This window comes from Pleurodeles waltl, chromosome 9 (assembly GCF_031143425.1).
Source record: "Pleurodeles waltl isolate 20211129_DDA chromosome 9, aPleWal1.hap1.20221129, whole genome shotgun sequence".
NCBI lineage: Eukaryota > Metazoa > Chordata > Amphibia > Caudata > Salamandridae > Pleurodeles > Pleurodeles waltl.
The window spans coordinates 885328835-885353855 of NC_090448.1; the positions used below are offsets into that span (position 1 = coordinate 885328835).

The 25021-nt window shown below is 43.9% G+C and overlaps 1 protein-coding gene across 1 annotated transcript in view; it reads right to left on the reverse strand.

Annotated features, from left to right (window-relative positions):
• Positions 1–24556, reverse strand: part of LGMN (legumain) — a 95070-nt gene extending 70514 nt beyond the window's left edge. The window contains exon 1 of the mRNA XM_069208210.1: positions 24397–24556. The gene's annotated coding sequence lies outside the window, so the exon portion shown is untranslated. The remainder of the gene's footprint in view (positions 1–24396) is intronic.
• Positions 24557–25021: the final 465 nt, after the last annotated feature.

The window sequence follows — 25021 nt, forward strand, 5'->3', positions numbered from 1 at the left end:
TGCCCTGCATATTCTCAGAGATGTACAGTGTAATAGGAATCAGTGCCCAGTTAGGTAGTAAATCACAATTTAAACAGTTTCAAACAGCATCACACCAGGTAAGGGGTAGGCTGCCTGCCACTATCAAACTGTGGGTATCAGCAATACCTATGGGTAGGTCTGGAAGCTGCTTTCATAGCTGTTGAATACATGTTTGCATATGAGTTGCAAAGCACAGGATGCATGAGCACACCCCATACGTAAGTGCAAAACGTTGCCATTTGTCTTTTTAAAAATGAACCGAAAATTTTGTTTTAATAATGAAAATAACGGGTGTATTTGTATATTGCTCTTGAAACTGAGGGTTGACGTTCACAGGCGATGTGTGTAATAAGTATAACTCAGTTTAATGGCCTCACTTTATCGACTTCACTGCTGTGATTCAATTTATGACCTGCAGGTCACACACGCATGTCAGCAAGGGCTAAGCTCATACCACATGTGTATATATATATATATTCCTGACGACGTAACTCTGATGTCGTATTAGTTCCCAAAAACCTATTCATTATGCAGCATACCACTTGGGGATCTAGAACGATTGCTTTCATTGATGCAGATGTTTGCATGCGTCCACATATCTCACTACACATGCGTGCAACAGCAGAATGTCAGCAGCAACCGACAGAAGGCATCGTCAAAGTCAAAAGGTCAACAAGACGTGACCTACTGGTTGTGCCAATGTTTGTTTTTCGGTGTTATTGTCATTTTTGGAGTCAAGGCTGGAGGCTGGAAATACTTCTCATGGGACAGAAACGAGTCTCCATTATATCACTATGTGCCTTTGTTCCACTTAACTTTCACTTTGAGTTTTACAAGTAAACTACGCTTTTAGACGGCAAAAATTTCAAATAGGTGTTTTCAGAAGAGGGAAGTGGAACCGGAAATGCTGCTGATGTAAGACACGTGATGCAAACATAGATGCATATAGAAATAACACCTACATTCAGCTTTGCAGTTAACTAGTGAAAAAGGAACTGCTTAAAGTCTTTCACTGCACTCACACACCTCCTGATCCATTTTCATCAAATCTGCAGCCTCCTCCTCCAAATAAACCACTGCATGCGCCTGCCATTCTCACACGTCATCAACCCCAATCTTCCACCTTTTTAATGTAGTTGAAATACTTGCCCTTTATTCTTTCAATGTTTTTTTTTGGACAGAGTCTCCCATTTCTTATGAATGGTGTACATTTTTTGACTCCAGGCTGAAAACATCGAGCTTCGTATGTTTTTGGTACTTTACCGGTGCTGTGTAGGTGGGCTAAATACTGGAAAAGTATGACGTATGCATGCCTTTCACAAATGAAAGCACGCGGATTTTAAAAGGCAAGCCCACAAACCAATGTAAGTGACTGACGTGGCATGAGCGTGGTTTCAAGCCCAAAGAGAGATTACAGAATGAACGGAGCACTTTATGCTCGCCCCTAATGAGAATACTGAAAAATGGGCATTGGCAAAGTCAGTAGGTCTCGTCTTGTTTACCTATTGGCTTTGCCGATGCTTTGTGCCATGGTAAAGAAAAATAAATAGGAAAAAAATAGAAATGAGGCATGATGATGTGGTTCCTGCTGTCATTCTGCTGCAACACACGTGATGTGAGATATGTGCATGCAAGCAAACGGGATGCCATTTACTTTTTACTTTACCTATCCAAGATGTTGGATGCCATTTTGATAAATAAAGCCTTTTTAGCCAAAGGCGCTATTTGCAAGGCATAGACACCCAGCAGCAAATGGGAGCTGCCAAACCTTTCTAAAAGTAACATGAAAAACTATGTAATACACCCCAAGGGTGGAAGATAGGCTGGGAAAGCGGGTGGGCAATGCATTAGGGAGTGGGTGGGGATGAGAGGGCAATGGTGGGGCACGAAAGAGCTCTAAGGACTGCAGAGCAGCCTGGCAGCAAATCAGCAGTTGCTAAACCATCCAATAGAATAAAATAGATACAAATTAAAACACTAATTTTTAATCTGAGAGGCGGGGGACAGGTGAAGAGGAAGCAGCAGAAGAGAGAGAAAGACAACACATGCACTCTCTTGGAGTGCTTAATGAAAAAGAAAAAAGTGATTCCCTAAGTGCGAGCAGCAGAAGTATAGAAGTCAGCTATTTAAAAGTATGGTAAAGAGGCTATGCTCCAGGTGAGGGTATAGGAAGACAAACCATCAAATAAGAAACAAACAATAGTGATAATAAATATAACCACGGATAAGCAATGGATGGGCTATAAGCCCACTTTAAGTATGTTTTTGGTATTGTCCACAAGAGGCTTTTCAGCTAAAATTGCTAAAAGCTCTATAGTAGGAAAGACCTAAAAAACAAGTGGGAGACAGATTTTGGTGGATTAAATAAATAGCTTTTAAGAAGCATGACCATGTGATTAGGCAAGCTTAATTTGCTTTCAGCTATCTGCCATGTGAGGGGCCCATGCTGTCAGATCAGCAGCTTAATTTTTAAATAAGACCACTGAGGCAAATAAGACCACTCAGGCAAATAAGACCACTGAGGCAAATAATTCGCAGAGATGGCGTGCAGTGTCCTTTATATGAGTTAATTGAAGACTACATTTTATGGAAATGAGCTGACTAAAGTTACGTCTAAGCAAGGCAGAAGTGATGCAGGGATTTCTCATGAGTGGTTCATTGGCGGGTGTTGGAAAAAGTCTCACAAGGGGACGACACTGGTCTTAACAAGGCTATCTTAGTTGCACTCGTGATTTTTTATGTATTTCCAGACTTAGATTTTTGTTGGACAGTGACACAGTCCTGCAAGTTCTAGTTCAGCCATCAGGGCAGTTGGTACCAAAGTCCGATACATTCTGAGTTCAGGTACAACACATAGAGCAGCAGGAACTGTCTCACAAAGACTGTTCAAGCTAAACTTGTGAATTCTTGTATCCTATCCAGTAGAGAGGGTGGTGGTACTAAAGTTAGAATGCAATGCTTTCAAGTCAACAGGTGCACAGGTCTTGTGCAACAGGTCAAGTCCTACATCTCCAGCAAAGCTCAGCAGCTCCTCTTTTTCTGAAAGAAATCTTCAGTCCCGCAGAGGCTTGGGAAATAAGTTATCACTAAGATGACAAGGAGTCTGGTCGAAAATATATGCAATAAAGTGCATCAATCATAGCTGGAATTCATGGAATTATAAGCCTCTGAAAATGAAGAATACAAACTGTACAAATCAAGGCCATTAGTTCCTGCAAATTTCAAAGGTCATCTCCTTACTTGAAAATGGCGACTGAAAAGCAGGATGGGTAAATATTTCTCTAGTGCGGCTCTTCCTGCTGGGTGAAGAAGTGATTTCCAAAACCCGATGTACCATGGTTGATCCTCGTCGCCTTTCGAGCCGACTCTAATCGGCAACACAGCCAGTGAAAGGACCTGCCTTGACAACCCTATGCACCCATCACTCTCTGAGGGCAACTGAATGTCCTTACTCTGAGCGCTGCTAGCAGTTTACAAGCAATTACAAACCAGCCGTGACAGCGGGAAAGCGGAACTACAGGTGCAGCTTCAAGTGTTCGGGAGAGACGTATGATCAGCTAATGTTGGCTTTACGGGAAAATGTTGGAAATGAGTACTGCCTTTGGATTATATTTTTCTCATTCGAAGTGTGGACAAATAGGTGTCAGTAAAAACACGATTGGCTGCAAGTTACCCGCATAACAAGGAGCTTCGGATGCTATGGCCATAATGGGCTATGAAGGCAATGATCTAAGATTTGCGCTATAGCGATGTCCCATGCAGCTCCGATTTATGGTGCGTGTCTGGAAAGCAGTGTATTGTATGAACTGTCGACCTTCGGAAACATTAAATGCAGGATAGATTGTCTCTACAGTGTGTAGCAGCAGAAATTTAGCTTCACCTATTCAATCGTGGAAAAAAAGAACATTTCTAAAGGGCTTGTTCATTGTGAACTCAGCTACTAGTTCATGCTGAACACAAGCTTTGGCTCAGTATGGCACAAAATAGGTAAGCGTATTAAGTTTGTAATATTAACGGATGTGCACTTTAGAGGTTTCCTGGTCCTCCTCCTACCTACTTGGGTGCTGGTTTAAGAAACACCTGCATTGATATAAATTTATTATTCTCAATTGACCAAAAGCATGGAACCACCAACTTCCAACATTTGTGAAAAATCATGGGGACAAGGCTCAAAGACAACCACCAAATTAAAGTATTAAAGATGTAAGTTATGACGAGGCTTAATCATTTGGTCAAATATTCTTTTAATCATATGTATAGTAAGACGTTTGTAGAATGAATTATCAGGGGTTCTGTTCAGTAACAGACAATATAGAGGAACTGAGTGCATGGCCATCAACAAGGGCCGTAAGTTAACAAGACATCTCAGAGAAGAACTGTCTTCACTGCTAATATTTTTGCTGTGCCTTACATTCCTTTCAGAGGAATTACTAGCACCTCCCACCATGATTTCAAAAGACTGGTTTGAGGAGTTGTTTTTAGAAGCGTGTTAATGGTGGCTACTGTGTATCCAAAAGAAAGAGTGCGTAGCACTGAGATTTCTCAAATCATGATCTCTATCACAGTATTATAAAAGATTAGCATTAGATTCTCACCTCCATATAGAACAGAGGTGTAAGGAAATGCCTCCTTGGCATGGTTACCCCCTAACTTTTTGCCTTTGCTGATGCTAAGTTATGATTTGAAAGTGTGCAGAGACCCTGCTAACCAGGCCCCAGCACCAGCGCTCTTTCCCTAAACTGTAGCTTTGTCTCCACAATTGGCACACCCTGGCACTCAGGTAAGTCCCCCATAACTGGTACCCCTGGTACCAAGGGCCCTGATGCCAGGGAAGGTCTCTAAGGGCTGCATCATGTCTTATGCCACCCTGGGGACCCCCCACTCAGCACATGCACACTGCCTCACAGCTTGGGTGTGCTGGTGGGGAGAAAATGGCTACATTGACATGGAACTCCCCTCAGAGTGCCATGCCAACCTCACACTACCTGTGGCATAGGTAAGTCACCCCTCTAGCAGGCCTTACAGCCCTAAGGCAGGGTTCACTATACCACAAGTGAGGGCAGATGTGCATGACCACTATGCCCCTACAGTGTCTAAGCAAAACCTTAGACATTGTAAGTGCAGGGTAGCCATAAGAGTATATGGTCTGGGGGTTTGTCAAACACGAACTCCACAGTTCCATAATGGCTACACTGAAAACTGGGAAGTTTGCTATCAAACTTCTCAGCACAATAAATGCACACTGATGCCAGTGTGCAATTTATTGTAACATGCATCCAGAGGGCATCTTAGAGATGCCCCCTGAATACCAATTCGACTTCAAGTGTAGGCTGACCAGTTTCTGCCAGCCTGCCACACAGCAGACATGTTGCTGGCCACATGGGGAGAGTGCCTTTGTCACTCTGTGGCCAGGAACAAAGCCTGTACTGGGTGGAGGTGCTTCTCACCTCCCCCTGCAGGAACTGTAATACCTGGCGGTAAGCCTCAAAGGCTCACCCTTTTGTTACAGCGCCCTGGGGCATCCCAGCTAGTGGAGATGCCTGCCCCTCCGGCCACTGCCCCACTTTCGGTGGCAAGGCTGGAGGAAATAATGGAAAATCAAGGAGGAGTCACCCACCAATCAGGACAGCCCCTAAGGTGTCCTGAGCTGAGGTGACCCCTGCCTTGAGAAATCCTCCATCTTGAGTTTGGAGGATTCCCCCAATATGATTAGGGATGTGCCCCTCTCCCCACAGGGAGGAGGCACAAGGAGGGTGTAGCCACCCTCAAGGACAGTAGCATTGGCTACTGCCCTCCCAGACCTAAACACACCCCTAAATTCAGTATTTAGAGGCACCCCAGATCCCAGGAAAGCAGATTCCTGCAACCTGAAGAAACAAGAAGGACTGCTGACCTACAAGCCTGCTGAGAAGGAGGAAGACAACAACTGCTTTGGCCCCAGCCCTACAGGCCTGTCTCCAACTTCGAAAACCTGCAACCAGTGACGCATCCGACAGGGACCAGCGACCTCTGAAGCCTCAGAGGACTGCCCTGGACTAAAGGACCAAAAAACTCCAGTGAGCAGCGGCCCTGCTCAAAACCAGCTACTTCTTTGCAACAAAGAAGCAACTTTCAAAGACTGCACGTTTCCCGCCGAAAGCGTGAGACTTCACACTCTGCACCCGACACCCCTGGCTCGAGATTCAGAGAACCAACACCTCAGGGAGGACTCCCCGGCGACTCCGATCCCGTGAGTAACCAGAGACGACCCCCCTGAGACTCCACATCAATGCCTGCAGAGAGAATCCAGGGGCTCCCCCTGACCGCGACTGCCTGTAACAAGGGACCCGACGCCTGGAACCAACACTGCACCCGCAGCCCCCAGGACCTGAAGGAACCGAACTTCAATGCAGGAGTAACCCCCAGGCGACCCTCTGCCTAGCCCAGGTGGTGGCTGTCCCGTGAAGCCCCCGTGCCTGCCTGCACCGCTAGAGTGACCCCCGGGTCCCTCCATTGTTTCCTATCTAAAACCAGACGCCTGCTTTGCACACTGCACCCGTCCGCCCCAGTGCTGCTGAGGGTATGTTTTGTGTGCCTACTTGTGTCCCCCCAGTGCTCTACAACACCCCCCTGGTCTGCCTCCCGAGGACGCAGGTACTTACCTGCTGGCAGACTGAAACCGGAGCACCCCTGTTCTCCATAGGCGCCTATGTGTTTTGAGCACCTCTTTGACCTCTGCACCTGACCGGCCCGAGCTGCTGGTGTGGTAACTTTGGGGTTGACTTGAACCTCCAACGGTGGGCTGCCTATGCCCCAGAACTGAGACTTGTAAGTGTTTTACTTACCTCCTAACCTAACCTTTACTTACCTCCCCCAGGAACTGTTGATTTTTGCACTGTGTCCACTTTGAAAATAGCTTATTGCCGTTTTGACAAAGACTGTATATGATATCACTTTTATTCAAAGTTCCTAAAGTATCTAAGTGAAGTACCTTACATTTAAAGTGTTTAATGTAAATCTTGAACCTGTGGTACTTAAAATAAACTATGAAAAGATATTTAATATAAAAACATATTGGCCTGGAGTAAGTCTTTTGAGTGTGTGTTCCTCATTTATTGCCTGTGTGTGTACAACAAATGCTAACACTACCTTCTGATAAGCCTACTGCTCAACAACACTACCACAAATTAGAGCACTGGAATTACCTAATTCTGCCACTATCTTACCTCTAAGGGGAACTCTTGGACTCTGTGCACACCATTTCTTACTTTGAAATAGTATATACAGAGTCAACTTCCTACAAGAGGTTTTCAGACTTTTTTGCTCTGAACCCCCCTAAGCAAAATGTTTTGAAGTTGGGCCCCTTCCAACACTATATGGCAAGGATTTGGGGGGTGGGAGGGACGGAACGATTGCAGGGGGTGGAGATCGTGAGATCATTGTAGAGGTGCTTTTCTGTAGCTTATCATTCACACTAAAAGTGGGACTTATAAGAAATCAATAGCGTCAAACAAGAACAGAGTTGACAAAAATGCTACTCCTCATAATTGTGGTGCTGTTGGCCCCAGTGCAACTCTACCTGCTGCACTAATGATGGCTTTAGCCCTGAGAAGCAGGCTATCTCCTCTTCTTTCACTCCTTACCCACTATATCTGACCATTACTTCAATCTCGAAACAAGCCTCGTCTTTTCCTGGGAACAAAAAAAAATGAGCACTGCATGCTGCCTGCTTTTTTGCGTCTAAGGCACAATCTGCCCTGATGCTAGCTAGGAAAATAAGCCCCCATGCCTACCTGGTTTTGTAAACATTCATAATTGTGTTGTAGTGGGCCCCTCGGCAACGGTTTCACTGCACCTGTTTCACTGATGATAGCTACTGCCTTGCTGTCAACTGACCTCTGTTAACAGCATGGGCTACCATCTCACACAGTTCCTCTCCCTCCCATCTCTCATCATCCCTCTCATCTCTTTGATGCCAAAATTATGGTGTCTCCGCTGCTTCATTTTTGCCCTCCCTTGAGCCATTGGTCCAAAGCTAAAAGAAACACTGGCACAGCAAGTATGCCCTGGGCCTCTAATGCAGCATCAATGATACCTACAGCTCTGCAAAGAAGGCTGTCTGCTCTGCCTACTCAGCAGGGCCATTACTTCTAGGCCAAATGCCCAAAGCAGGCTTTCTGTTGCTTTGTTTAACATTTATTCCCCCCCCCCCTCTGCTGCCTGGGTGGGACCTGTTCCGTGCACAGCAGTGGTGACCTGGGCCGTAATGCTAGTAAGACAAGCACCCCATGTTCTATTTCATAATATTACTGCAATCGCTGGGGACCAGTGCCCCCTCGCCGGTGGAGAGGAAGGGGCGCCGGAGAGACGGGGGGGGGGGAAGGGAAGGGCTCCTGTGCTGTGAGGCTGATAGTAGAGATCTAAAGAAGAAACATGGCTTCTCACCAAGGTGCCAGCTACCTGAAATAAATGTATTTTGTTAATCACAAAATATAAAAGGTGCTTAAGAGCCAGTGTAGGTTTTAATTAATGGAGACACAGCTTCATGGTGACTATATTTATTCTTTTTGAGAGGTAATATATGTGTCCATTAAAAAGAGTGGACCCATTTAATGGACACGTATAAACATATTTACGCTAGATATTGCATGAATGCTTATCACTACAAACTATATTTTTAAAGCACTTATTTTTCCAAAACAGCATTTTACAGCACCCAGCTTTATACAGTGTAATATAATTTTAAAATAATTACATTCACAGTGCTTTCTGTCACAGACTGAAACCTCGTAGCACTATAAACAAGTCACTATTCCTCACTGTACCAATCAGGATTTAACTCTGTTACTATGGTCACACATGAAAACCTCTGCAGTGATCACATTTGCCAGCTGAGGTTTCATAAGGTAAAAGAGTATATTTCCCTTTCATTAGTTTAACTTGCGTTTATTTTTCATTTGAGGTGTGTGCGTGTTTTTATATGCAGTTACCTAACGGAGAAAAACACAATGAAATGCCAAACTTGTCCTTCTTTTTACCCATGTCTTTAACCCCGTTTTCACATTGACTGACTCAGTCCCATGCCACTGAGACCTACCATCCTCACCCTTTTTTATGGATTTAACTGATGCATAGAAAGGCAATTTTCATGCTTCCAGGCTACCTTCGTATACATGTAATTGCAGAGGCCTTGGCGCTCCCCTACAACACGTTCACGACCCCCCAGAGGGGACCGCCCCACAGTTTGGAGACCTTTGCATTGAATATGTATAAAGATTTGCCTGGACGCTAGGAAGCGGGACAAAGTTTAATTTAACAGATTTGGTGTTTTTAATTAAAGATTTTATTTATGTATGCAATCTTCTAGGGGATATAGTTCAAACTTTTAAAATAAAGTATCATCTTGAATCTCCCATTTAGCAAACTACATTTTCTGCAAAGGTGGCAGATTGCTCAAAGCAGGGTGCCCAATGGCATCCAATTAGCAGCCTACTGCTTTAGCACACACAAAAACAAAATGGAGTGCTAGATTAAAATTTTTTCTATATGCGCCAAGAGCTGTGAAGTCAAAGCCAGAGGTGCCAAACTTTTTTTTTAAAAGCCACAAATTTCAGATGACAGGATATTCCAAAATTAGCTGCTCCAACAGAAGAAAAAGCAATGCAGTATATCACGAAACAGCAGCAAGAAGTCTGTACTTATTTCCCTTACTTTAAAAAGTATCCTGAATTTCGAAGACTAAAAAAATGTCCGAGTTCTCAGCATAACTACGCACACTCTTTCACCACCTTTTCTTTAATACCCTCCATACTTTCTTACCAACATCTCACCATGTCTTTCTCACCCTTCATTGGACCCTGTCTCCTACCATCCTGATGCTTCCATCTCACCCCATCCACTCTCTGAAACCTCTTCTCTCTACCAATACCCTCCCTTTTTTAACTTCATGACTCTCTCTTTTGCACTGCCTGTCTCTTGGGGTGCCTCCTGCACCACACTCACTGTACACTATACTCAAAAATATGCCTGCTCAACTCATGTCCTTTGGTGCTAAAGATTACCACATACTCTTGACAATTGAGCATCATGGGGTCACCACTCTTTGGATAACTCAATCTCATCATTTGACTTCTTCTGTCACCTCTTTGCCTATGAAATCCAAACTCTTCTGTTGCCTCCCTCACAGATTTGCTTTAAGCTTAAGTGACAAAGCTGTTCTGTGACCTCTAAACGATGATTAATGCTTACTGCAGCCGGAAATGAAATCCTTTTCTTCCACTGTTTCATTGTTCAAAAAAACAGTGCTCTCATCTCCTTCCCTGCCACTTTGGTCTGCAAGCTAGGAGTCATTTCAAATGTGAAATTAAACATGCTAAGCTTTTTAAACTAAGAGGTACATCCGCCTGCTTCAAATCCTGAATAAATAAACACAGCCAGATGTTCTTTTTTTTTTTTTTTTTACAGATAATGCAGACAGCTGCAGCTGTAAATCTTTAGATAAATAACTAAATAAATTTGCCATTAGGTCAACCAAATGCACCGAAACCCGGTGGATATTACACATTTAAAACACACACATCCAGAATCATCTCTCTTGCTCTTTACCCTCACTTCACCTCTTCTTCTCCTATATTCCTGTCTGGCAAAGCAGACCAGAAGAGTATGTGATGATCCCAAATTCCATCCATTATGCATTACTGCTCGCCAGATGTGATACAAGCATTTTCGGGGTGTACTCCGTCCACAAAGCTCCTTCCTCATTCCTTCTGGCCTGATACTTCCTTTTCTTTCTCAGTGCTTTGAGGCAGCCCTAGGGCTGTAGTAAACGCTTCACAAGAAGCCAATGTAACATAAAATAACATTTCAGCAAAGAAACGAAAATCACCAAAGGTTCGGCTTTAGAACTACTACCAAACTGCTATTAAAGGATACTTAGACTAAATGTTCTAATAACATGCTGAAAGTGGATTGAGGGTTCTGATATATATACATGAAAAAAGTTAATAAAAATGTAATAGGGGCTGTTAGAGATGGCCCGTTTTATTGAATTTCCCTGAAATGTTTTGCTTTTTACTCCTGGTCTTTTGTTGGCTCTCTTTGCGTGGCCTTAGGCCTCTGTGCATTTTCCCACTGTACTGCAGTGGGAAAGTGCATGTGCCCTGCCTACACATGCTAGGAGGGGGCGCTTACGTACTTGGTTCATGCGCTGTACCACGGAGTGCCCTGTAAAAAGGTACACCACATATCCAGGGTGGGTACAGCCCTGGTTACTAGTGGGATGTTGCACTGAGTGTGGCATCCACTAGAATAGCTTGTGAAGCTTGTATTGGGCCTGCAATGCATTTGAGCTTAGGCTCTGGTTGTGCTTGGGATTAGGTTGGCACTACTAACTTCTTAGCCAATCCTGAGGGGACCCTCTGCGACCCCTAGAGCATCTGCCGAAGGGCAGGGCGGGTGATAGATGGAAGGCTGGATAGGTACACATGGGTGTCCCATGGCTGGTAGGTAAGAACCCCCATGTGGATTATCTACCTAAGGGTGGTCAGCTCTTCACATAAGTTATTGCTGATTCCCTACCCGGTGGCCTCAGGGCCCTGGGCCCTTCTCCACTGTCAATACAGTGTAGAGGTGGGTGCGCCTTCCTACATATATGGGGAAGTGACACTGGCCAGTGTGTGCATGCATGCCCACTGACACGCCAAACGCGCTGAGCCTTTCATAGCAGGCCTGTGTGCGCACTGCCCCTATGGCGTGTTTAAATATGTATCCAGCCTGTTGTAGCAGGCCTGTGCAAGTGCACTAGCACCTAGGTTTTTTTTTAAATATGTATCCAGCCTGTCATAGCAAGCCTGGGTGTGCGTACTAGCACCTGTGGTGCCTTAAACATGTATCCAGCCTGTCTTAGCAGGCCTCTCTGCGCACTTGAAACTATGGTGCTTTTAACCACTTGTCCAGCCTGCCAATGCAGGCTTGTATGTGTGCAAGGGCCTGTGTGCCCCGAGAGTGAAGAATACCCATGTATGTTTTCACTGCATAGGACAGCTGCTCTGCCCATAGGTTAACATGGGGGAAGTACTTGCATAAACCAGAGCGCACTGAATAAGTATTAAGACAAGCCCAACAGTCCATTGTTCATGAGTGACTGAAGTGCTAATTTATTATTCAGATTAAAGTTTCACAATATCTTTAACAGAAAAGTAGCCAAAACGTGTTTCGTCCTCTGGACTTTCTCAAGGCTGCGAATGATATATGTAAAACAGACACTATACAATTACATTGTCAATAATCAATAAACAACAAAGATAAAACATCTTTGTCAAAATTGTGATGTTCCCTAGAAAACCTGGAGAGGCAAGCCGAAGTGCACTAAAAGTGAAGGTTCACCAGTGTAAAGACATGCCAAACAAATTCTGTGAGATAGAAGCAGTAGTACACCACAAAGTCCCACTACAAGAGATAGAGGCTTGAAGAAATAAAACTATCATCATTGCAAGTGCCACAATAGATGATTAGAAGGCCAAAAAAAGTGAAAAGAAAAAATCTCAGAAATACGAGAAATCTGTAGCCAATGTAGCACCTGTTAAAACAAATGTAATTGTAGGAAATCGAAGTAGTCAGTATAGGTAATGACAGACGAGTTATATAAACAAAGTAAATACACATGAACAATGTAGGAAAAGAATTTCCAAAATAGTTGGTGCAGCGCCAAAACCACCCTACAAAGTAAAGGTACTAGTTGTAAAAAATATAAATACTCAGTTATAGCATGCAGAAAAATAGTCTAGAATGCTTCTATTACGTCTCAACGACACAGGAGTATGGATCAATGATAGATATCCATGATAAGCCTAAAGGCAAAATTAACCATAGTTGGCATGATATAGTAATAAATATATGTTTATTAAAAATATAAACATATTAATAGAAATATACTTATTAGAGCTCTTAACCATGAAACAGCAGTGTTCAGCTAACGTGTACCTCTATACTGAGGAGGACGCCAAGTGTGGCATGCTTTTAGAGCCCCGGTGTAACCATAGGAGACACAGACAAAGGATTAATGGTCCAGAGTAAATACTAGGACAAGACGTAGCCAACTTAAAACGGTCACAAAAGTGACATGTACATCTGTAATGAGGAAGATGGCAAGTAAGGCGTGCTTTCAATAACTGTGGTTACGCAAAAGGCAAAATAGAAAGAGGACAACAGTTCCAATGTGAGTGCTGGAACAGCATGCGACCATATTAAAGCAGCCTTACTGTTAAGTCAAGGACATAGTACATATGTATTTAATATATGTAAATGTGGATAAATGAAAAGAAAAAAAAAGAAATAGACATTTAGAGTGAAACAAGAATAAACAAACTACAATAATAAGTAGTTGAATGTAACCAAAGGTAATAGACACAATGATAACAGCAACCAGACACCTTGCCAATAGGTGTAAGTAAGTACTGTAAGCGTACAGGGCATAACAGCTGAACATCAGTTGTTAAAGACTGTCTTTAGTGGATGGTGACTAAGTCCATCATTTGTGTCCTCAGCAAAGTGAAGCCAGACATAAAAAGAAGATGTAGAAAAATGTCCTGAGCTGTTAGTATAACAGTGGCAATAACAAAGAAGACAAAACGAGAGTGTATGACATTTTCTCCGACTAATTACAAACAATAGGTAGATATTAGAATGCATAGACGATGTAGAAATGAACAAAGGAAGCCTGTTGTCCATAAATGAAACTTGATAGTCCTGCACTGTAAAAGTTAGTGGGTACGTAGTAAACATTACTTGATACAGTGGATAACACATCAGTGCAATAACATTATTAGAGCGCAGCCTTGAGAAAGTCCAGAGGACGAAACACAGTCGGCTGCCGTTTATTTGAAGCTATTGTGACACTTTGGTATGAATAATAATTCAGCAGTTCAATCAATCATGAACAAATGACAGTTGGACTGGCCTGATTTTTCTCACATTATGTGGCAGAGCATTTGTTCCCAGATTTACACCTATATCTATTTATACTTATATGTATCTACAGGACCCTATACGTGTGGCTACTTTTGGATGTGCAGGTACCTTGGCTTTGCCATTAGTTATTTTTTATTGTAATGTGGGGGGAATGTTACAATTACTCCTAGCTGCAACAGTGGTTTAAAGCACAGCAGCCTCATATTATTTACTATCATTAAAGTTGTCCTGACAAACCCCTTTCTACAGTAAAGGTGGTTTTGTCAATAACAGTAGACAAATGCTACTTCTCGAAAGTCGACATTTCTCTGCCCTAAAACACTTTTTGTGACTTTTAATTCAACTCCAGTCCCAACTGGGGGATGGAGGAGCACATATGTGCATTCCCCAGTGACAGCTATAAAACTTGGGCACACAACTAGAAAAAAGTTCTCTGCCATTTGTGGGCCTGGCTGGATAGATTGGAAGAAGAGGTTCTGACACTTGGCCTCTCAGAGCCACATTATGGCTCTGCTAAAGATTAAGATCTGCATTCCACAACCCTATGTCAGACAGGACTGAAATTTAGGGGAGACATCTGTTAATCAAACGGAAACCCTCTGAACCTCCCCCAACTTCAAATGCACACTACAGTATAACTACTGGTGCCATACTGCAGCAAAGTAGGGATACACTGCAGAACATGGGACAAAGACCCTGGTCCGCGTGGTGCGCACTAACAGAAGATTCTGTTTTGAACAAGGAGTAATTACTGCCCTAAGAAGGTACCGCACACCCTTCCTGCATTGTGGCTAGCCTGGCCAAACTGGTTGCTCCAGTATGGCACCCTGAAGTGTGCTCTCCAAGGGCTTGTTGACTTGCCCCCTGTTCTCTGGTGGAGATCTCAGGTACATCAAAGACCTCCCACGAGGGGCCTACATCTTCTATCTGTGTCACCTGGAGAGCGATGCCCTCTTAGGTGCCTACATCGTCTGCTGGACGTCACCTGGCATCAGCTGTGTGAGCGTGGAACTAAGAATTGTTCCTGATGATCAGATTTGCCTGGTGCAGAACCTTCAAAGTACTGCCCGCATTCAAGGAGTGTGGCCCTTCATTGTGGCACCACGACATGCATAAGCGTCTTGTTGACAGTGAGCGGATTCACCAGTCGTTGGACCCGGCGTGGCCAAATATTGTTGAGCATGCGCAATTCTCTTGTGCGACACCGAAAAGCATGCTCATTGTGTGCGTTGTGCAATTCACTGATTGCAACCCTTGGAGGTGAGGGTGTAACCAGAGCAGTGTCACTTTTACCTCGTGCGGGACCGCCAACCTGTGTCTATGTGTGTCTGACAGATTGGTCTGGTGCAGCTCAAGTCATTGCGCATCAGACGCTTTGTCTCATTTCAGGGAGGTACAGGATTGGAATTCTTTGTGTGTGTCTGGATTTGTCTGGTGCGACTCCAGTCATTGCGCATCATGTGTTGTGCCTCATTCTGTGGAGGTATGGCATTGATAATAGACGTTGTGCCTCATTCCAGGGAGGTACAGGATTGGAACTCTTTGTGTGTGTCCGGATTTGCCTGGTGAGACTCCAGTCATTGCGTATCAGACTTTGTACCTCATTCCAGGGAGGTACGGCACTGATGACTCTTTGTGTGCAATTGGAAATGTCTGGTGTGACTCAAGTCATTGTGCACCAGATACTGTGCCTCCTTCCAGGAAGGTGCGGATTTGGTAACCCTTTGTGTGCAACCGGGACTGTCTGGGTCGACTCAAGTCATCTCGCCCCAGATGTTGTGCCCCCAACCAGTGAGGTGTGGAATTGGGAACTTTTGTGTATTGGAGTTTCTGGTTTGGCTGGTGCCACCGTGAACGGCATCTATCACAAAGCAACCCACACCCCGTACTTGACAGACCGGGGCCCTCGCTAGAAGGCACAGTGCGAGGACTCTTGAGTGAACTTCCAGAGTGATGGCCAAACCTCCATTTGTCAACTGTTGCCTGGTCAGCTGATATGTCTTTCTTCCCCCCACCTTTACCCCAGGATCCTGAATAAGTGTACCTCTGACCACAAGCAGCCTAGAATCTGTGAAAAGGGTGCTCTCATCTCCAGCTCGTGGAGGGGGATAGCAGGAACTGGTTGGAGGGTGGAGGAAGGTTTGACCTGGGGGGGGCTGTGAGTGCAGTGACCGCTAACCTGTTGGATATTAGTGGACATCATTAGGGTGCTGGGAGCGAGTGTATATGTTATACTAGCCTGCCTAATATCCGTGGCACCGCGTAGCAGTGCAGAGTGAGTGAGTGAGTGAATGGGAGTGATTGTTGGTGATTGACTACAATGCACGGCTGTGTTGCCGTACACGTAGTTTCTTTGTCAGAAGACTACCACGGTTGACACTGGGTTTATTTAACCTGTGCAGCATAGGCTGTGGACCTATATAAGAGTGCTGCAATTCTCTATATGTACACATTGCTGCTATTGTTGTGAACCGGGGTGCACCCTAAAACTGTGTGATATTGAATTGGGGGTAATCGGTAGCGTGGGTCCCGTCCTGACAATAGTTGGCACCGCATGAGGGTGCTGGGAGGGAAAGTATTATTTTTCCTCATGTGTACAGAATGCTAATGTTGTTTTAACACAATTGGACCTAGCTGCTAGTAATATTTCTAAAGGCCCAGATTTACATGATGTTCACGTTGTATTAACTAGTGTGTGTGTTGAATACAAACTTTATTTGCATACACCTGGTGTGAAATCTCTATTGTGATGCTCACTGTATTTGTTGTGTGGAAGTGCTGTGTCAGTGCTTTACACACTGCTCCTGTGATAACCCTGACTGCTCTGTGTCACGCTACCCAAGGGTGAGCCCAGGTTATACAGTGAGTGTAACCATCCACCTCTGACAGGAGTGGTAGGTTCTGCATGGCTAGGACCTCGTTTCAGCCAACCAGAATGTGCTGCCTCCAACAGGGGCAGACGGATAAATGTTAGTTACACAAATATCAGAATCAAATATAGGGCATTGTTTGCTTATCCAATGTCAAAATGCGGTTTAATAAAGTAAGATACTGTCGGCTTTTCAATAGAAAATGTATGAAACAAATGATTCACGCGATTGTCTGTTTTCTCTTTCAAATACTAATTATTAAACAAGAAGAAACCCAGTGAACCACAAACAAATTGAGCAACATGCCCTTCTACTCCTGGAACAAGTCGCATGCTTCTACCTCACGTGAGCAAGACAATGAAAGCGCCGAGTCAGGTCATGGAACAATATTGAACGTCCTCATGTGGATATGACTCACTGTCTCATGACTTTACAGGCCCAGAGCACCATAATAAGGTGAAGAGACATTTATAATCACTCCTTATCGCCGTTTTCCTAAGCCTTACAAGGTCATTAAATTTAGGATGATATGGAAGCAGGGAAAGAAATATATTCCAAGTGTGAGGAGAAAGGCACCGCTTTTCTAAAACACACATTTGTGTTTATATTTACTGAAGCATTTACATATCTGCTACTCCCTGGCCTGATAACAATTAACCTGGTCACAGGCTTGTTTTAACTGTGTTGCTGGTTCAATACTGCTGGTTTTACGTTTAGTCTGCTCTCCCTAGAGACTCTCTAGCCATTTAGAACACGCGTTTTTAACTGGACTCTTCAACAAGGCAGAGGTAAGATAGGTTTAGTCATACTTCTGGATTTAGATACAAGGTGAAGGTAACTGCACTAATTATGGTATTTTATGTGGAATCAGGTGCACGTCGTGATTTTTCTAGAGCACTGTGCAATTGTGAGTTACAATCTCCCCAAGATGTTATCTATTACATTATACACGCAGGCTGCCGATGGGTATGGGTTTCTTTACCAGATGTTCTGCATCTGTCCTGTAGCCTGCAGTTGAGTCACCATGCATTTTGGCACAGGGTCTGACCAGAGACCACACCCACACAATTGGTGAAAACCAATTCATTAGGACAAGGCTGAATTCTTTGGATACCACCATGATGGCCATGCACTTGGATTTGTATACGAAAAATTATAACTATGGCTACAATTTCAAATCTGCAGACAGATCCATTGCCTCCTCTTAAGATTTTCATGCTTGCATGCTGAAATTAGCTTCTGAATGAAACATCACTCACTTAAACTCAATGGCGATAAAACCGAGCTATTTGGTCTCCCCCTTATTTGGTGTCCTCTCTGGTGACCACTAGAACCTGTCAATGCTCCATCGTCTAGAAAATCAGCTACAAACTAAGGTGTTGTCTGTGACGTGACCATTTCATTTAAGAAAATATTAACACACGTAGAGGTACATATTCTCTTCTATCTGCTCTCTCTCGACTTAAGTTAGAAAATGTGTACTTGGCTCAATTTGGACAACCACAAAAAAGATGGACCCCAGAACTTCAGAGGCAAACTGCCCCACTCGCCAATGTTATGGTCCGATTTCTTTGCATGCCCTGTGGCCCCCGAACAGGGTCTGACACAAGGTGAAAAGAACCTTTCAGTGTCACAGAATGTGGGATCCAAGGCAGGAAGGCATTTCAGCAAACCCTACTGCAAGAACTTGCATCCACCGCAGGGACGGTATCTTCAAATATCACCAATTCCACAGCTCATGCAACAGAAATTATCCAATTTGCCCTTTTGTATGTCACATAACCAATGGGCCATTTGTGAACTCTAAATTAGGCTATGGAAACAGTTTCTACTAGGTCTGACTTCACCAGCATAGCAAGTACGGATTATGACCCAGGTGTGAACATTGTGAGCGTTATGTAAATTAATAAGGGATGGCATTAAGCTACAGGTGTAATGAAAACCTTGACCCAGGTGTGAACATTGTGAGCATTATGTAAATTAATAAAGGATGGCATTAAGCTACAGGTGTAATGAAAACCTAACAGTTCACCCCAGTTTTTCCATTGAGAAGCTCACTGCAGGAAAGGTGGAAAACTCTCAGTCAAGTCGATAGGGCTACCAGGGACTAAACCTTCCAATCGTCTTTGCGGCCACCAGGCCCATTAGGGGGCTTTTACATTAATGACTACTCCTTCTCCATTTTAACCATAAGACTGGAATCAGCCATGTTTGCAACTAATCAAAACCTGTAGTATGGGTATTATATACATTTATTCAGTCTCTCCAAGTCGTTATGTAAGAGTGTTTCAGTAACTATGGAATGGGCGCTAAAGGCCACATGGCGCCACGGACAGTGATTTTCCCATTATAATACCGCTGTGCAAAGCCTTGAAGCTGAATGAGCGGGCGATCACACATACATGAGAGACATGCCTGCCAGCCAGCATATCAGATGGGACTGCTGATGTTACAGTAATGCATCACTGTGCTGGCTGCACTGACACTTGCCTGCATAATACAGTGGGTAAGGGAGTTTGAACAGGTCATACTCACCTATCATAGTTTCTCACATATTAAAACCCTGGAGCAAATGTTTCTAGGTGATAGTCTCCTTTTCTGTGTGTCAGTGAAGAAATCTACTGATGCTTATGGTCATCGAAAGGAGCACATAGCCATTTAACTGTACCACATTAAAACATCCTGTACACCAAGAGTACGATGTGTGCGTCATGAAGACAATTCACAGGACCACCAGAAAGCTGTAGATTATTGAAAACACATACCCAAGTATCTCATAATCGACATGCTTTATTCGCATGAGTTTGAATGTTAAAAGTGGGGCTAAATCCGGTTCCACTATCAGTGCTTCAACAGAGTCATGGTGAGCCAACACATAATAAAAGAGGTTTCTGTGACTTGCCTTGTCCGGTAACAGGCTGACTAAGTCAACTGTGCATGAATATGCCTGTTTTCATTGTTTCAGTACTGAAACTGGATCACAAAACTCCTAGCATCTTAAATTATTAAACAACTAATTTCTGCAAACAATAAAAATAATGACATATAGTTACCTTTTTAATTGCGGGCAGTAGGGTCAAAAAGTTACAATATATAATAAATGGGAACTATGCTTCGCCACAGTCTCTTGGCTTTTGGTGACATGTGCAGCAGGTCCCCTGAAAGTCACCCGCCCTCGCCTTTAGAGTGAGCTGAGAAGGAAGAAGAGGTTAAGTGGCTGCAATTTAATACTGTGCACGTGGAAGGAGTTTGCAGGAAAGTTAAAGGTTCAAAGGTAACATGCCATGAGTAACCCTTAGCTGTTGCTTTCTATGTCTCTCACCATCAAGCTCACCCTTTTTGTAATTTTATTTTTCAACTCCACGCCCAACTCTTACATTGCTCCCCCACCACTCCCTGATCTCCACTTTAGTTGGGCGCATTTAGTTGCCCCCCATCCTTCTAGTTTTCTAAATGTCAATTTTTTGGTTCTTTTTAGGAGGGATGACATTTGTTACTCGGCCGCTCTTTTCTAAACAATAAGCTTTTGCACATATCGTAATTATTTTAATGTATTGTTCCAAATTGAACGCCCGCCATCTTAGAACAGTGATTTAAAAAGAAGCCACAATGGCCACTAAACATGACGGATGCATGCACACGCATGGTGCACTTGCATATGTCATCAAACTGAGACAGGCAATTATGACTTTTTAGGGTCGAGCGTGCGTCGCATGCGCTCGCGCATGCGTATCGCTAGCGAGACGCTTTAGGTATTAGAAAAGGGCTCGGAGCCCCATCGATGTCACGTCAGTGTCTTTCATTGGCAAGTTGGCTTGCCTGTTAGAATCCGCTTCTTTTGATTAGTGGAAGGCACGCATATGTCATGCCTTTTTCCGTGGTTAGCCCTCCTCAAGCGCAGCGACCAAGTACGGAAAACATGCGAGGCTCGCTGGGGTTGTGGACTACTTTTTCTCTGTTTTCGGAGCGCGATCTCGCTGGGCAGAAGTTGAGCGCTTCTTTAATTGCACTTTTGCCGGTTACGATCATAATTGCACTTTGTGTGAACTGTACAGCGCGATCGTGCTGTTTTTTTTCTTTTAATGCAGGGAAAATCCGGTTGGGAGTTTACAACTGTGAACAGTTGTATCTCCGACAAATGTGAGACCCTAGTGCATTGCAAATGCTTGTTTAGTTGTGTTGCCAGCAGCGGCAACAACCGTTTTTTTCTCCTTTTGCCAGTGTTATTCAGTCAAATTTGTCTCTGTGTCCGGTTATTTTGTATCTTCAATTAATTGTGTTCAAGTTGTATGCAATATGCTAAAGACAGAGTACCACCACAGGGCAGCCTGGAGGGTGACCCATCTCCCCATCACAATGGAGAAGGTTCTGCAAATGGCTCTCCCTCTGGATTGGCCCTTCATTTCAGCAACAATGAACAGTTCCTTACCCTAAATTCATAATTCTGATTTGTCTGTCTTTTAATTAGAATCAACATTGTTGCTTCCTGGAAACTTAACAGCAAGGGGATTGTTGAAAGGGACCACCTAGTGAGTGAAAACAGTAGTAGTCTTTCATTAGTCAGGCATCACTAATAATCACCAACGATAAGCATTCTAGAATAGTCCTTTGTTTAATAATGTCTGCAAGAGCTTTGAGACATATTGAGCACTCATTGACCAGTTGGCCCCTTTAAATCAGGGAATTTTTTCTTTACTCCTCTAGCCATTAAAAAAACTAAGTTATTTTGTGGCCATGGCTATAGTGTCCTGCAGATTAAAAACAAAATGTTCTTTAGGAAGGTAACCACACAGTAAGAGACAAAAGATTTTGGCGAACGAGTAGAGTTGTAGGCACTAGATTCTGGGTAAGCGAAAACTAATGTACGAAATGAGTACTTTTTAGGTCAAACCTACTAAATAGCACACTCCTGAGTGTTGCTAGGCATTTTATGGCTTACAATGAAGAAGGAAAGGCTTAGAGTCCGACCATTGCTTACCATTAGTTGGCTTTCCTTGTCACTTTCATTTGCCTTCTTTTTATTTGTGTCACAACTTATCAATCTTAAGTTTGTTCATCCGATGGAGCACTGCCTCTTTACAATCTCTCGGACAGGCTGGGTTGTCTGCTTCTATTTCAAGTTTTACTTTGTTCTTTTGTGTGAAGCACTCCATTAGAGTGCATGTCTTTTCAAGCGTGTATATGTCTCTCCCTCTGCACTCTGTGTTGCCTGGTCAGGATGTTCCTAAATAGTTTTCTATAGTAATAGTCGAGTCGGAAGCACTTTTAGGAGTTTCAAGACTGTGCTGAGAACCTGTCTACAACTTCAGGGAGAGTGCATGTAATATTATTATTGCTTGCTTTGCTTGTTTTTTGTTATTCGGCACATCACACATAGATGTTGGAATAAAACCTCAAGAGTTCCCATTCTGACTTCATAAACTTTGAATTTAAAATTCAGCTTAATCGAAAAATCAAGTATTACTCAGCACTTTGCTATATATCATTAACAATTAAAATCAGCACTAATCTGTTTATAGGTGCCTAAAGTTTAAAAATAGCTTAGCTGAACAAGCTAAAAAAAAGAACTCATTCTTTAATACTGACTTTTTAAGCTATGCAAGCAACAACCACGTGAATAAAAAATGCAGTAGTGTGCTGCCTGGTTTACGGAGATTATGTGTATTATCTAAAATAAATCCACATTAATTTAAATGAATGAATAACAAAAACCCATGCCAATCATAAACAAACACAGGACAATGCCAATATGTCTGTCTTTACAGGAATGTTTTATGTTAATGTGGAGCATTACAAGTAGATAGAATAGGAATGGAAATGTATTTGTGTGGCACCAATGCACTGTAGAATAATATTGGTGTAGGATGAAAGGTCAGGTGACAGACTTAAAAATCCATGCATGTTAATGGTTGCCCTCCTCTCATCAATACTGTTGCCAGAGAAAAGACCAACAATTATCTTGTTATCTGGGACACTTTATTAGCTTCACAATGGCATGTGGCTCCCCCTGAAAGTTCAAACTCAGGCAACTGGATAAATAAATAAAATGATCACAACGCTGTGGATTGCAATCACTTTTTTTGTGGAAGCACACCACTTCTTCCCAATCAAAACAAGTACTCCTGGATTCCAACATGTGGGCGGTGCCACAGCCCCTCTCTCCTGGTGAATCTCACATAATTGTATAGTGACAGCTGTGCTGTCAAGCCAGACCATAAAAATGCTTATCACGTAATTGTCTGGTAGTGGTCGGTGGGTGTGGTTTTGCTTCAGTTTTTAGGTCGAGTGCGAGAAACCGCTCTGGCGTGTTGTAATCTATCTGTTAGCATTTAACCACGCCTACCACACACCCCTCACTATCACTCGTTTATGAGCTTGTCTTTCAAAAATCCTTTGTTATCATTGGTAAATGCTTTATGTTTGTCCCTCCTTGGGGAAGTTTTGTCACCGCCGTGGCCATCGACCCTGTTACATAGATCACTACACGTTTGCCAATATGTTTGACTGCGAGGGAAAGTCTTTTTCCCTTTGTGTCTCTCGTTTGCGCTCATGCTCATGGAGGCCATGGCGCTTTGAATTGGCTTGCTTATGTCAACTACTTTACTTTTTTACTTTTCATTTTAAATTTATGTGGCAATAAAAGTCCAATTAGTTATTTACAACTCCCTACAACAAAGGAGCACCGTTCTCATACTGTAAGCAGGGTCACTATGACACCACCAGGGGGCATCCTAAAAACTTCACCTACAGGGGCACATATTAAGAGAAAGGGGGAAGAGCGGTTACCCCTGCCTTGTCAGTCATGCTATTAAAGTCTTCTTTAGACCCTACCTTGTACTGACAACGAAGGCCATTTCACCACACAGATTCACCCAACCCAGCGTAATCTTCTACGACTCTCCATTACAAGGTTTGGGCATCCTGCCACCAACGCAGACTTAACAATGTAGAGACCCTGCAATAGTGCTATGGTTCGAACTGGTGCGCCTCTTTCTTGCCTACCCCGCTCGGACCCAATGTGAACCTCCCTCTCTCCTACCAAAACAATAATACCCGTAGCCTTGAGTCACCCTGCAAAACAAGACCAACCTGACAGGCGCCTCACCCTTTGTTAGTAATGTTGTGGGTGATTTTGTCTAAAGTAGCTGTGGAATCTTTGTCACGTTGACAGGGCAGCGTCCGCACCCGGAAGATAGTTCAGCGGGCGAGGGACAGCCTCAGGTTCAAGAAGAGTACGTCTGCCTTCTGGGTGAGGGGCAGGTAGGGGTCATGCACTGCGCCGGCGGCGGTATGACTGTCACGGCCATACCTTTTCCAGCAGTCACGAAGCTAGTCGGGGAGGGTCGAGTCAGGTCCACCACCCATGGCCAAGAAGCCCTGCTTGATCAGGTATGATACCCCTGCTCTGGGAGGGGGGTGTTCCAGTCTTGCCGCAATGACGCGCCCGCGAGTTGCACTCCTAGCCCCGGGTGGAGTGCGCTGATCTTTACTCTGATCGATAGATACCATCTGTTACAGCTCTAGCCCCCTGCCCGGCTGCCTTGCGTTATCTGTTTACCTGCGGTCGGCTGCGGCCTGCCGGCTGATCTCCACAGGATATCCGGGCACTGATTGTAGGGCTGCGGCTGGCGCTGTCTGTACAGGGAGGGCAGGATGTGTGGTAATAAGACTGGCTCTTTCCTCCTAGGCATCAAAACACTGCCAGGGGCAGGGCCTGTGGACCACAACGGTCCAGTGCGAGCGCTCAGACTGCAGAACCCCGCCCCAGAGGCAGGCCTGATAGAAACAGGACACCCCCTGAAGGGCTACAGCAAACCCCTCCCAGGGGCAGGACTCAAACGCATGAAGCCGGCGAGGGGCGTGGCCTAAAGACAGGACATTCCACTCAGTGGAGGTGCCAGTAAACCCGGAAAGTCTTCCTTAATTTTATACAAGTTTTTAAATAATACCTTTGTTATTGCGATTGTTCCCAAGAGCGTGCGACGTCATACATTATTCCCAATCGTGCCCCCAGTAAACCTACATTACAAACGTCAATTTTCAGGCAAACAATGGCATTTGTTCTACTGTGATCTTCCAAATAATCAGCGTGATACAGTTCATTACAAGTGAGAATTCAAGTGAAATATCCGTTTTTTATCAAGCAGCATATATATTGCGCATGGTTTCGGTGTTTTGAAAAG